Source organism: Vicia villosa, unplaced genomic scaffold (assembly GCF_029867415.1).
Source record: "Vicia villosa cultivar HV-30 ecotype Madison, WI unplaced genomic scaffold, Vvil1.0 ctg.001937F_1_1_3, whole genome shotgun sequence".
Classification (NCBI taxonomy): domain Eukaryota; kingdom Viridiplantae; phylum Streptophyta; class Magnoliopsida; order Fabales; family Fabaceae; genus Vicia; species Vicia villosa.
In genome coordinates, this window is record NW_026705783.1 from 57,206 (window position 1) to 72,495 (window position 15,290).

Here is a 15,290-nt window from a genome sequence, read left to right on the forward strand (position 1 = left end):
AAATAAAACAAATTTTTGTTTGAAATATTTGTCTGAGTTGTCGGAAATATGTTGTATGAGTGTCATACGAGTGTCGGACACTGATTAAAAGAGTGTCGGAGCAAAGAAAAACAATCATTTTTTAGGGGACACTTGTCTGACTTTTCCGACACCTGTTTGACTTTTCCGACACGTGTCGTACGGGTGTCATACAAGTGTCGGACACCGCGACACGCCTACTCCTAAAGGTGTCCGTGCTATTTGTTAAAAGCAAAATCATCAAAACAACAACCGTCAATATATCATGTTTCACGTTACAACAAACATGGAAGTCTAAAATGTGCATTGACTAGAGATGAGATTTTCCATTGATTGGATCGGAATTTGCTTAGTAAATACTTATTGGAAATAATCATAAAACAAACAGTGAAGTAAAAATGGAAGAAAAAATAAAAAGCATGGATTGCAAAATATTCCAGACTCTACAAATATATATATTTTTTTATCACCACCGGTTTAGTCCGGTTCAGGAGTCAGTTCTGGCATCAAGTGATTTCAGCCCCTCCTAATTGCAGTTGCAGAGATCAAACAGTGATTCTTCATACCAAATCCAACGGCAATCACCACTAGACCAACTAACGATTGGTTACAGACTGTGATTGCAGTTGCGGAAATCAAACAGTGATTCTTTGTTGGCACTAGACCCTCTTTTTGATGAGAAAGATTTGAATGAGTTAATGTTTTCTATTTAAAAAAAATGGTTTGATTTAGGAAATGTTGATTTTATTTTCTGGGCTTTTTAATGAATTAGAAATTATATGATGACGATGAAAATGAATTTTCATCAAAAAATTAAAATTTATTAATTAAATACTACATGAATCTAGAAAAAGAAATACACACTCAATATATCCACTAAACGGATTTACACATTCAATGTCACACGAATTGAAATTAGTCATATTGTAATGAATAAAAGAAATTCTTGCTAATATAATGAGGACAAATATGATATTAATTCATATCGATTTTAATGGTGTACAAGATGGGATACAATACACCATATGTCCTCAAAATTTTCATTGTTAATTTATGGTTAAATAAGACTTTATAGTAGATTTGTTTTGATTAAACCTTGATTAAATAAGATCTACTGTTATTTTGTAAGGATTGAACCGAAGCTGACCAACTCAAATTCTCCAAAAACGTGTGTAATCATTAAGTTGTGCTGCTATGCCCTACAGTCGTTGACCCAACGACAACTATGATTTTTGACTTCAAATTTACATAAATATATAGAAACCATTATGATAACAGTTAAAAAAATCAGAAAACTTATCGCAGACACTACTAGCATTTCTACATCCATCATGGTAGTGCCATCAAAGACTAACAAACACATCACAGCATCTTTCCACCCCGTCTTTCTCTTTATCCTTCTCAATTTCATAACCTCTACAGCAAGGAACGATGATACTTTTATGCCATCTTGCTCAAACATCAATGAAACAACTCCAAATAGTGTTTTTCAAAGGAATGTCAAGGCCCTTTTATCATATTTATCTTCCAACGCTACTGCCAACAAAGAATTCAAGACATAAACAACTCCTCCAATACAGTCTATGGTTTGTTTATGTGCAAGGGTGATGTCCCTGCTCATCTTTGTAGCCAGTGTGTCACAAACGTGACCAGTTACAATTTATCTTCAGACTCAGACATTAATTGTTCCTTGTCCAAAGAGGTTATGATTAGGAATGACGACTGCATGGTATGATATTCCAACAATTATTTTTTCTCCACTGTTGACTTAAGTTTACTTTTTACCTCCTGCTCCTCTGTCAACATATCAAACCAGGCAATATTCGAGCATTCTGTTTCTGAAACTTTGAATGGAGTGGCAGATGAGGCAGCCAATTCTTTAATTGGTGTCAAGAAGTATGCAACAAAGGAAGTAATGGTATCTGAATTTCAAAGCCTTTATTTTCAAGCTCAGTGCACACCGAACCTTTCGCCACAAGATTGTCGAAAATGTTTGAATACAACCATAACAGATTTACTTCAGCCTTGTGAAAGTGAAAGTAGCAATATAATAGTAGGGAACTCTGAAACCTCCAGTTGTTACATCAGAAATGATTTGTACCCTTTTTATCGCCCTAGTAATGCTCCGACTCCACATCCACTTGATTCAAAATACTCACAACATCCTTCTTATCTTTCCCACAATTGTTCAAGCAATGAAACTATGAACTACGATTTTCACTTACATCTCATAACATTATTCTCTTCTTTGTCTTTAAATGCCATCAAAATTGGTTTTTTCAAGGAGAAAGTGGACACGGCATATGGCCCCTTTATGTGTCGTGGTGATATATCCCAATCCCCTACCCTGTGTCAGCTATGTGTCCAATATGCAATCAAAAGAATATCATCAGAGTGCCCTTCCTCCAAAGAAGCTGTAATTTGGTACGATAAATGCTTACTCCGTTATTCATATCACTCTCTCATTTCAGATATTGATACAACCGCACCTAAATTTCACCAATTCAATATGATGTTTAGATTGTCACAATTCTACAACAATGTTGATAAACAAGGTAAGGTTTTATTCAATTAATATTATTCTTGCATGACTCAATTCAATAGTAAACAAGTAATAGAATTCAAGTGGTTATGTTTTAATTCATGGATGAAGCAATTTTTTGTTATGCTTTAATTACCTTTCAACCAAAGATTAATCAAGACCATTTTCAACCAAAGATTATCAAAAAATAAAAAATCACGATAAGTTATAAAGATAATATGTAGTATTTTGCTATTTATCATTTCATTACTCTTTATCTTGAAAGACATGAATAACTAGTTATGGTTGAACTCTTGAATCTCTAACCATTAAAGCAACATTATTTACTACTGGTGTAGTAAGGAATTTTTATGACTATCATGGATTAACAAATTTTTTTGGTATATGTGAAACACATGTTCATCATTTGTACAGAAAAAGAAAAAAGAAGCTCCCGAACGATCATAGTTGTTGTCCCGATCATCCTTTCAACATTACTGTTAACTTTGTTAACTTTTTCCTGCTATTTGCTAAGGAAAAGAGCGAGAAAGAGCAGCTATAAAACCTTAATTCTAAAAAAAAATTGTAAGTGTTCTGATTGAAATTTTGTAACAGCTAGAAAAAAAAAAAAGTCAATTAATTCATATGTTAATTAATTTGTAACTTCCATGAAGATTTGCTAGTTCTTTTAACAATTCAAACTAATTTGTCTAGTTGGTCATGAAAGTACCACTTTAGAGGGTTTGCAATTCGAAATGGTCGTAATTAAAACTGCAACAAACAACTTTTCACATGAAAACAAGATTGGCGAAGGTGGATTTGGACAAGTTTACAAGGTGAGCAACCATGACAAAGTTTATTCATATTACTTTATTACAAAATTATCTGCATAAATGATGGTTTGTTTTCTAATTAGGGAATTCTTTCTGATGGAAGACACGTAGCTGTTAAGAGGCTCTCATCGAGTTCAAATTAAGGTATAGTTGAGTTCAAGAATGAAGTTTTATTGATAGCCAAATTACAACAAAGAAATCTTGTGGCATTAATAGGTTTTTGCCTAGAAGACCAAGAGAAGATTCTTATTTATGAATATGTGCCAAATGGGAGCCTTGATTACTTTTTATTTGGTATGACATTATAACTCAACAAATTTATGCATGCTTTTAACTTGATGTACTTTATCTTAAACTAATACAAGTGATTGATTACAAAACATATACTCCATCTGGTCTTTAATATAAGAAAAATTTACTTTTTAGGTTTATTAAAGAATTAATGTATTTGGACTATATGTAGTCTAGATACATTAATTCTTCAATGAATCTAAAAAGTAAATTTTTTCTTATATTAAGGACCAGAATTAGTATTATAGTTTCGGATTCATTCAATAAAATGTTTAGATACTCAACAACAACATTTAAGCTGGGATGCACGTTACAAAATTATTGGAGGAACGACTTTAGGAATTCTTTATTTGCATGAATGTTCTCATCTCAAAGTCATACATCGGGATCTTAAACCAAGTAATGTTCTATTAGATGAAAATATGAATCCTAAAATATCAGATTTTGGCATGGCTAAAATGGTTCAAATAAATCAAGACCGTGGACATATAAACAAAATTGCTGAAACATGGTAAGTTTTAAAATATTACCTATATTTTTTTAATTCAAATTTGCTTTTCTTCGCTAAAAATATAACGATTCTTGTTTTTATTTCTAGCAAAAATCTCCTTCAAATATATTTGTCTCAAGGGTTACATGTCTTCAGAATATGTAATGCTTGGGCAATTTTCAGAGAAATCAGATGTTTTTAGTTTTGGTGTCATTGTTTTAGATAGGGGTGCTCGTGGTGCGGTTTGGGCGGTTTTGACGAAAAAAAATCATCCGAACCGCAAGAGAAAAAATAGTGCGGTTTGGTTTGGTTCGGTTGGCTTTTAAAAAAAATCCAAACCAAATCAAACCAAACTAATGCGGTTTGTTTCGGTTCGTTTGGTTCGGTTTTTTACAAATATTTTATTGAGCCATACATACACATATAGATGATAACATAATTTTGTATTTATACATTCATACGCTATCAAATAACAACAAAACTCGTCATATTTTGACAACAATTTTCCATTTAATATGTAAAATTTAAATTAGACAAAAGTGGAATATTAAATATAAAATAATAGCATAAAACAATATAAAAATTAGGGTTAAATGCAATTCACCCCCCTGCCACTAGGGCGACATTCGGTTTTGCCCCCCTGAAGTTTTTTTTTTGTAAACCGCCCCTTATAAAACACAGCTTCTGTTTTCAGAACCCCCTATCCCTTGTTTGGCTGACTGGACGTGGGGGATTTGGCTGACTGGGCATTTGAATTCTTTGTTTGGCTGACTGGACTTGTATACTATGTTTAATAAGCCAAAACCATTCAAAAATTTTGTCAAACCCAGGATTCGAACCTGGTACTTTAATGCTAGCAACCAACATCTCCAACCAACTAAGCTACACGTTTTTGTTGAAACAAAATGTTTCTTATTTAGTTTTCTTATTTAGTTTCTTGTTTTATATATATTTTAAATTTTTTATATTAACGTTAAGTTTTTTTTTTATATCATACAATATAATAAAGCAAAATGAGTATTTTGGCAAGTTTGCCATTTGTCACAATATTAGAGTCTTTGCTATTTTTAAAAATACTAATAATAGAAATATTGCTATATTTATCTTTATATTTATTTTTATATTTAATTAATTATTTCATTAATATGTTTAGACAAATAATTAAATTTTCAGCAGGGCTAATTAATGCATATTTGGTTTTCAAGATATTTGGTTCATTTTCTTTGAAAAAACAGACCCCAATACAACTTTCATTTAGTATTCCAACATTCTTATGATTTCAAAAAGGTTATTCATATCAAAATCCCAAAAGTTATCCATATCAAAAACCCACCTCTCTCATTATATTAATAAAATAACATTTTTAATATAATTTAAAATTGAAATAAAAACTAACTTCACATGTTAAGAGTATAACCAAGTGGCGCAAAAGAGAATTATTTTTTAATTGGCATTGCAATTGGGAGATGAAATCATAAATATTGACAATATCATAATGTGGTTTCAAGATTTATTAATATTTATAAGAATTTATTGAAAATGTTAATTGAAATATCATGAAGATGATCCTGGACGGTATATGTTGCATTCAAATATAGAAGTTATTATTTAATTCATTTTCTTCTACAACAACCACCACTAACTCTCTAAATCAAATGCTAAACTTTTAGAGAATTTATTGATGATAATCAAAATATAATTTAATACTTAAAAGCTTTTAAAATGAAATATTATTTGTTAATAAGATATACATGTTTAAATTCAAATAATATCTATATAAAGATGTAAATATAAAGAAAAATTAATCAATGATATTCTTTAATGTTGAGTTTTAATCAATCATATAAGAAAACAATATGCTTTGGTTAAGTCTAAGTTAACCTTTATTCTTATTATCTATAAATTAAGGGTTAATCATATCTAAAATAATATTTGGCAAAGTGATTAAATGGTCAGCTCAAAAAATTAATGCACCGGTCCATTTTGGATTGTAAACAGAAATTTTCATTTATCCATACAACGTATCAATTTTTTGTGTGTGTTACCAATGTAACCTTTGACTTTCTCTTCCAACATACAAAACCAATGCATCAGTTCTTTATCCCCTACTCTCTCTGCTTTCATCTTCCTCTTCATCTTCCTTCCTCCTCCTTCTCTCTCTTCCGTATTCTTTTCTTCCTTTTGTTTTTCTCTCTTCTTCCTCTATTTTTTGAATCAAAATAAAACAACTGAACCTAAATGCATCAAACCCGAATAAAATAGAAGAGAGTGTTGAAGAGTTGATTACACATGCTATTGTTGATGTATTGTCGAAACGTCAAAATCACAATAATCCTTTTTTATTTAAACCCTAATTGATTTTTTATTCTAAATGTTTATGTTTGTGGTTATGTTTGATTGTGTTTGCATGGTTCAATTTAGATATTCAGAGAGAAGAAAAATTTGTGCAGAAGGATAGTGAGGTCTCTCAGAAGGATTACAATGGTAATCTCGAGCTTTGCTTCTGCTCTGTGAATCAGTAGTAAGGTTTTGACATTAATTGCGATCATAATTGAGATTGAAGCACTTATTTTGTGTTGCCTGAGTTATATATCCCTTTTGCTTGAAGAAATGTTTCCGAGTTGATTTAGATTATGTGATACATAGCCCTGAAGCCGGAAAACAAAACAAAGATGTCTCGTGAAGTGATTTGTGGTGAATTTGGTATTTGGTGATATTTGAGTATAAATGCTTTATAAAAAATCACATTGCAGAAAATAATCAATTATGATATTCTCATTGTGATTTAAAATAAATATAATCCTTTATTCTTTTGGTTTGATGCATGAGCATGGATTCACTAAATCAGCGGATTCTTTGATTTCATTATTTTATTTTGAAAATATAATCCTGATTGATTTTTCAAAGGCAATTATTCTTTGACTAAAAATTTGCTCAAAATATTCTTGCAGATCAATTTAGTCTCTCTCCATTAATAATCTTCAAAATAGTTATTGACATTTTTATAGAAGACAAATTAAACCTTTTTCTTAATTTTGGCTTAATATGCACTAAACTGATTTTGTATTAAAATGTCAAAAGATTAATTTAGGTATTATTTTTTGTGAACTGAGCTGGTCGCTAGAAAATTTTGAGGGTAATTAGTGAAATGTGATTTTTATGTATGATTCATGTTTTTGAATTGATACTGAAGATATTGGGTTCCCATCATATGATAAATGAGGTTTATGTTACCATCATATGATATCATGGATCTTTAATCTATTGAGAATTAGCTTATCATTTTAGATTGTTGAACTGATATATGGTTTGAGGAATATTCAAATTGCTTGCAAACAAATACTGAGATCATACTCAATTGGCAAATAACATTTAGGCTCTGTTTGGTAAGTCAAATTTTCGAGCTTATAGCTTATGTCTTATGTCTTATAAGCTCATATGATAATTTAGACCCGTTTGGTAACGGTCTTTTCATCACGAGCTTATAGCTTATTTTACTAGCTTATAGCTTATTTTTCAGACGCTATTTCGAATAGCGTTTTAACTTATGTCTTATAGCTTATCATTTTTTCTTCCTTTTTTATCCTTATTATTTTAATTAAAATTCATTTTTAACCCTTGTAATTTATTTTAATTTAAAATAAAATAAATATATATTAAATATCTTTTATGTCATTTTACATTTATAAGTTAATTAAACCGCTAATTTTACCAAACACTTCAATTAGCTTATAAGCTATCAGTCTCAACCAGCCGCTATAAGCTATAAGTCACCAGTCATCAGCCATCAGTCATAAGCTATAAGCTATCAGCTAGCTTATCAGTTAACCACTATTTTTACCAAACAGACCCTTAATAATATTGACATGCACTCTGATTCATCAAAAGTGAAGAAATGTCTACGTAACCTTTATGTTTTTGATTATACTATTGAGATGTGATGGTTTAATTTGATTAATCATAATTTTATTATATATTTCTCTAGGTATGAATACGATGTATTAATATAGTATTAATTAAATATTTAAAATCAATTATAAGTAAAATATTTTTGTTAATAAAAGTTATTAATAAATTATTAGATATTTGTTTATTTCTATTTAAATCTCAGTTTTTAATAATAATAATAATTATTTTAAATTAGTGATTTGATTTTATGTTTTAATGTTTTTTTTTTGTATTTTAAATATTTGGAATAAGTTACTTATAAAATTGAAAAGTTTACTTTAATGCTATTTAATGTCTTGTTGTTATTTTTTCATTAATGGGAGATAATGATAAACTAAACTTTTAGTAATTAAAAAAATAAATCGAGAAGTAGCATCTTCTTTTGATGATAATGATGATGGTACCAATAATGTTAAATTAATATATGTTAAATTCAATCATTAAATGGTTAGTAATTGAAAATAAATTAAAAGTAAATGGAGAGACAATATATTAATGTAAGATTGTTTATATTACACTTGCATCCGTATATAGAAAACCACATTTAAATATAGTTTACATCCCTATTATTAGGTATCATCCCATTCCCACCAACAATTTTTTTTTATTTGACCGAAATAAACTCATATCATTCCATAATATAACTGTTGTTCGATACAAAGATGAATCGAATAAAGAGACATACGCCTAGACTAAGAATTGGTCGCCCTTGCTAACAAGTGAGCAATCGAATTCGCTTGACGTTTAGTAGACTTAACCTCAAAGTCGGGATGAGAAACTAAAAGCTGTTTAATACTAGAAATAATAACACAAAATTCAGAGAGACCAAAACAGTTATTGTTAACGGCATGTACCACCGTTTGAGAATCGCTCTCAAAGCTAATGTGCTCCATATGCATATGAATAGCTCATTGAATTGCTTCCTTAAGTGCCAAAGCTTCTGCTTCTACAACCGTATGGTTGCCATAGTCCCACGATGTACCTGCCAAAATAAAACGACCGAAACAGTCTCTGAAGCACCACCCTCTATTAGTAGTGCCTGACTGATTATTGAAACCTGCATCCACATTGCATTTGACCCTCCCCGAAGGGGGGCTTCCAGGTGATATGATGGTGATACAGTCATATAATTGCAAGTCCTTAAATATAATGATATTCATTCCATTAAGATTTGTTCAGGTCATTTGATTCAAAAGTGCGGTTAAAAAAATTATGACACTATTTTATTTTTGAGACAATAAATATTTAATACATACATGATTTCATTTAAAAATAATAAGAGTACAATGTATGAAAAAATAATTTGTAATAATTGGGGAGAATGTAAAAAAAATTAATAAAAATTGAATGAGAATTGAATGTTCATACAAAATTTGTTAAAACAATAAGATTCAAACTTTACTACTAATCCAACTTTATTACGAAAAATAAAATTAATGATCTAAATATGTAGTGAGTCAATAAAATTTTGTACTGAATTTATAGTATTTTAATAAAGGAAAACAACTTTACAACTGATCCAACTTTATTACGAGAAAAATAAAACCATTGATCCAAACATTTAATGAGTCCATAAAATTTTGTAGTGAGTCATTAAAATTTTAATAAATAATTTTGTATTCTAATATGGTGAAAATTATATGAAACCGAAAAAATGAAACAATTGATCTAAATATTTATATTATTAATATTTCATCTTTTATTTGGATAACTATTTCGACTTAAATTTATTATTATTCTTAAGTTATTTTTTTATTTTTTCAAATTCCTATTTTTATTACAGTCTACAAACAAATACGCGTCCAAAATCATATCCCACCTAAAAACATATCGAATATTCAGACCAGAATCGATACAAAAACACAGGTTATTATTTTTTTTACATTTATTAAAATAAACATAAATATATTTAAAATAATATATGAATCCAAACACGAGAAAATGAGTTGTTTTTTAATTATTTATTATACTAATAATTTTATTTTGAATTAGTTTTTTATTTAAGATACTATTTTTTTAAGATAATATGGACAGTGAACTATATATTATTAAGCTAATCATTTTACTAATATATATTTAATGTCAAACAATATTTTTAAATTAATGAGTAAATCTTAATATTTTTTTTATCCAAATATTTTTATAAACTCTTTTGGTAAAACAATTTTGTTTTTCTATTTTACATTTTTATTACATATTAAAAACAAAAGTGTGCGTACCACATCAGTATCCGGGCGAACGCACGGGTATTCCAATAATTATTAATAACAATGACATTTTATCTATACAATAGTATTCTAACTATAAGTAAAATTTATAAATTATAAGTGTTTTTAAAATGAGATTTTTTTACTTAGAAAATATTAAACCCGTGCCTCGCACGGGTCTAAGTACTAGTATATGTTAAAGTTTCATATATTTTTATATATATATTCAAGTTTTTTATATATGTTAAAAACTGTTAATTTTTTTTTTATATTAACGGTTTGTTTTATATATATGTTAAATTTTTTTATAAAAACTGTAAATAAATCTTTTATCATTTAAAAACAAACATTTTTATAAACTTACATTTTATTCATTTTATAAAGTAACAAATTTTATAAACTAACATTTTATAAACAAACATTTTTATAAACTACATTTATTCATTTTTAACTAACTAAATATGTAATTAATAGTTTATATACGTTAATATATATATATATATATATATATATATATATATATATATATATATATATATATATATATATATATATATATATATATATATATATATTAATAGTTTATAAAAAAATTAATATATTAAGTATGTAATATATATATATATATTTATAGTTTATAAAAAATAATATATTAAGTATGTAATATATATATATATATATATATATATATATATATATATATATATATATATATATATATTAATAGTTAATAAACTAAATATGTAATATATATATATATTAATAGTTTATAAAAAAAATTGTAATTAATATGTACAGTTGGGGAATATATTAAGTATATATACGTTAATATAGTTTATATATTAATAGTTTATAAAATATTAATAGTTTGTAATTATATATACTGTATATATTATATAAACTAATAATTATTATATACTATAATAAAACATATAAACAAAATAATAAACCTATGATAATTTATAAAATATTATTACAAAAAATATATGTTAGTTTGTAAATGTTATTATAAAAAATGTGTATTAGTTTATAAAATGTTGACGTTAAAACATATATATTTTTTATCAAAAATATTATTAATATTATTTACAATATATAATACTAAAAATATTATTAATATTACTTACAGTATATATTATACTTATAGAATATATTATTAACTTTAAAATATATATGTACTTCAGTTTCATTAAATAACAAAAAAGACTAAATAGCCTAGTGGAAACGTGCCATAAGGTTTATCAAGGGGGACATGGGTTCGATTCTTGTCTTTGACAAAATTTTGGAAAAACTACAATTTGTAATTTTTACAAACTCCACATGGATGCCACCTTGCAAGAAATCCCTCGCCCAGTCAGCCAAACAAAGAAATCCCCCACGTCCAGTCAGCCAAACAAGGGATAGGGGGTTCTGAAAACAGAAGCTGTGTTTTATAAGGGGCGGTTTACAAAAAAAAAAACTTCAGGGGGGCAAAACCGAATGTCGCCCTAGTGGCAGGGGGTGAATTGCATTTAACCCTAAAAATTATTATAACGAAACAAAAAAATAGAAGAGACGAAAGATTAGTGAAAGTGAAAAAGAAAAAAAGTGTTGAGAGATTAGAGAAGAAGATATGCGATAAAAACAAAACTGAAAGACGGAACATTTACATAAAAATGAGAAGGTGAAAAAGAAAGAATATAAGAGAGTAAAGATTATAGAAGAAGAGGGAAGATGTATGTGGCAAAGAAGGTGCGATAATGTTATTAGAGATTTTAGAAGATCGGGACTGAAATTATATGTGTAAGGATGAGAAAATTGTTCGTAATCATAATGCTAATGTATAATAAGTTTAAGTTTGGGTTGGATGTGAGTTAGTAAAATTTAGGTTGTAACATAGTGCGGTTTGATTCGGTTTGGTTCGGTTTACAAAATACAAACCGCAAACCGAACCGAACCGTGCGGTTTTGTAAAAACTGACCCAAACTAATCCGAACCAAATGCGGTTTTTTGCGGTTTCGGTTTGGTTTGGTTTAGTTTACGGATTTCTATTGGGTTAGTTTGGTTTTGATCACCCCTAGTTTTAGAGATTATTACTGGAAAAAGAAATATAAGTTCTTATGATCCACATCATATTGCCGAAGGCCTCACAAGTTATGTGAGTATGTTAACCTAGTTAGTCACTTGAAATGTATTCAAATTGAGACAAGCTTCATGATTTGATTATTTAATTTGATAAATTCTACAGGTATGGAGACAGTGGATAAATGAAACTCCATTAATCATATTGGATTCAAAAATAGAAAGTTCTTCTGTTATTGAAGTTATTAAGTGCATACAGATTGGTTTGTTATGTGTTCAAGAAAATCTAAATGTCAGACCAGCAATGTCAACGGTTGTCTCATATCTCAACAGTCATTCACCAGAATTGGCATCACCACAAAAACAAGCATTTTTCATACACAACAGAATGAATCAAGAAGTAACAGCACAAATAGAATCAAGTTCTGCCAACAATTTTGAATCATATTCCGTTAACAAGATGTCTATAAGTGAATTTTATCCTCGATAATATGTTAATTCATTTTCATTAAGCATATACTTGTTTTTAGTGAATTTTTATAAATATGACTAAATATGTTTTCCTTTCCCATAAAAATATCAACTTGTGTTTTTGATTACTAATTTTATCATTTTTTAAAAATAGTGACACATGTCTAATTGAAGTCCACAAGGCAAGTGTGACATGACTTTTTTTTTAATGACATGATATTGCTGAGACTTAAAATATCATTAATTGAATAATATCGAAATTGAGGGTTGAATAGATCAATCGATTTGGGTGGCTCCAGAAGTTGGAGGAGTTAAAGTACTGTGTTTCGAACTTTAGCCAAGGATAAAATACTAATATAACAACCCATTAGAATATTTGTGATTCTCTATTTCTCAATGAGTTTCTCTAATCTCTCCCAATAGAGAAGTTTTGGAGTAACTGCCACAGGGCCGGCCCTGGGCCAGGGCAAACAGGCCCACAGTCCAGTGCGTCAAAATTCGAGGGGCCTCAAATTACAGGCCCACAGTCCAGTGCCTCAAAATTCGAGGGGCCTCAAATTATAGACTGGGTGTGTTAAAAATACAAAATATGTTAAGATTATATTCCATATAATTACTGTTCAGCTCAATAATGAATAATTTGAAGTAGCCAAACAGACATGAATTTTCTCATATATCAATAGTGAGTGTTTTTTTTTTTTTTTTGAGTAAGCAAGATATATTAATAAGAGAACTAAGGGTTCTCAAATCCTGTTTACATCAAAGAAGGGGGAAACCAAACCCCACACAAAAAACCAAGAGATTACAAACCGATTCGACACTACGAAATATAAAACAAAGGATTTTTGTTGAATTCGTAGAAGTCACAAATAGGATGAGTAATATCTCCAATAAAAGCCCACTTCCAAACCAAAACCTTGATGCTCCATATAGTATTATCCACATTCCAAACTTCATTACGAAAACACACCCCATTTCTATACAACCATAGGGTCCACACCGTTGCAAACCAAACTACTCCTATTTTACCCTCTTTAACTTTCTTTTTTGTACAAAAGGAAAACCAATCCGAAAAACATCCCAAAACGTTCTCCACCGTCCCACCGCACGGTTTGCCAAACCAACAAGCCACGGAATCCCACACCAACTTAACCATCGGACACACGAAGAAAGAGTGAGCCATACTTTCCGGGTCTATCCCACAAAAAACACATTTGGAAGCCTCTTCCGAGAATAAAATACCTCTTAAAAGTAACAAATCTTTTGTTGAAAGTCTATTAACAAGGAGCCTCCAACCAAAAGCCTTTACTTTAAACGAAACTTCCACTTTCCATATCAAACTTAAAGCCCCATCGAAAATGTTAGACGGACCGTAAGGGATACGAAAACCGGCAAAAAAATTATAACAAGAAGCAACGGAAAATACTCCATCCGAATCGGCTCTCCACTCCAAAACATCGGCCTCCCTACTACAAGGACCATATCCCTCCAACAAACTCCCCAAAGCCTCCAACTCCAAAGCAATACTATTATCTACCAAACTCAAAGGATTAATCCCTAAATTCCCCCACGACCAAACTCCATTTAACCACCCTCCCATACCCGCTACCGCCACTTTTTTCAACTCCGACACCTCATACAAATTCGGAAACTCCTCCCTTAAACAACGAGAAACCAACCACGGCGCTTCCCAAAAAGGTGTGGAAAACCCATTCCCCACTCTAAACCGACCACACGACACCAACGGATCCCTACCCCCCTTCACCCCAACGCCTCCACAAGACAACAAATCCCTCCACCACAGAGAATCCAAAGAAGAAGAATGAGAAGAAGAAGAAGAAGAGTGAGATAAAGGGAAAGAAAATGTACCTCCACAAAAGATCTTCAAATTTAAGTCGCCATATCTCGCTTTTAGCAATCTAAACCAAAGAGAATCTTCTCCTCTAGAAATCCTCCATCTCCACTTATTTAAAAGGGCCAAATTAAAGTCAAAAATCTCCTTCATTCCAAGACCCCCTTTCTCCACCGGTAAGCAAACATTCTTCCAACTAACCCAACTAATCCTCCTTTTATCATCCATCCCTCCTCCCCACAAGAATTTACCTTGAATACTAGAGATCTCCTTAGCCACCGTTACCGGCATCTTATAAAAAGACATGGTAAAAATAGATAAGGAACAAATAACCGATTTCAAAAGAGTAATTCTACCTCCCAAGTTAAGAAACCGGTTCTTCCAACCCATAAGCCTCTTCTTCAACTTTGTCACAAGTGGTTTCCAAGTATCCACCTTTCTCGGATTACACCCCACAATGATTCCAAGGAAAGAGAACACCCCCTCTTCCAACTTACAAGAAAGAACATAAGAAGCCGCTTCCAAAAAATTTGAACTAATATTATAACCGATCAACTTGCTCTTATGATAATTTATGCCTAACCCCGAAACAAGCTCA

General features: G+C 29.9%; 2 pseudogenes; both read left to right on the plus strand.

Moving 5' to 3' along the window:
- Window positions 1-1,334: 1,334 nt before the first annotated feature.
- On the plus strand, window positions 1,335-2,715 carry LOC131637178 (cysteine-rich receptor-like protein kinase 25; annotated as a pseudogene).
- On the plus strand, window positions 2,710-12,859 carry LOC131637180 (cysteine-rich receptor-like protein kinase 10; annotated as a pseudogene).
- Window positions 12,860-15,290: the final 2,431 nt, after the last annotated feature.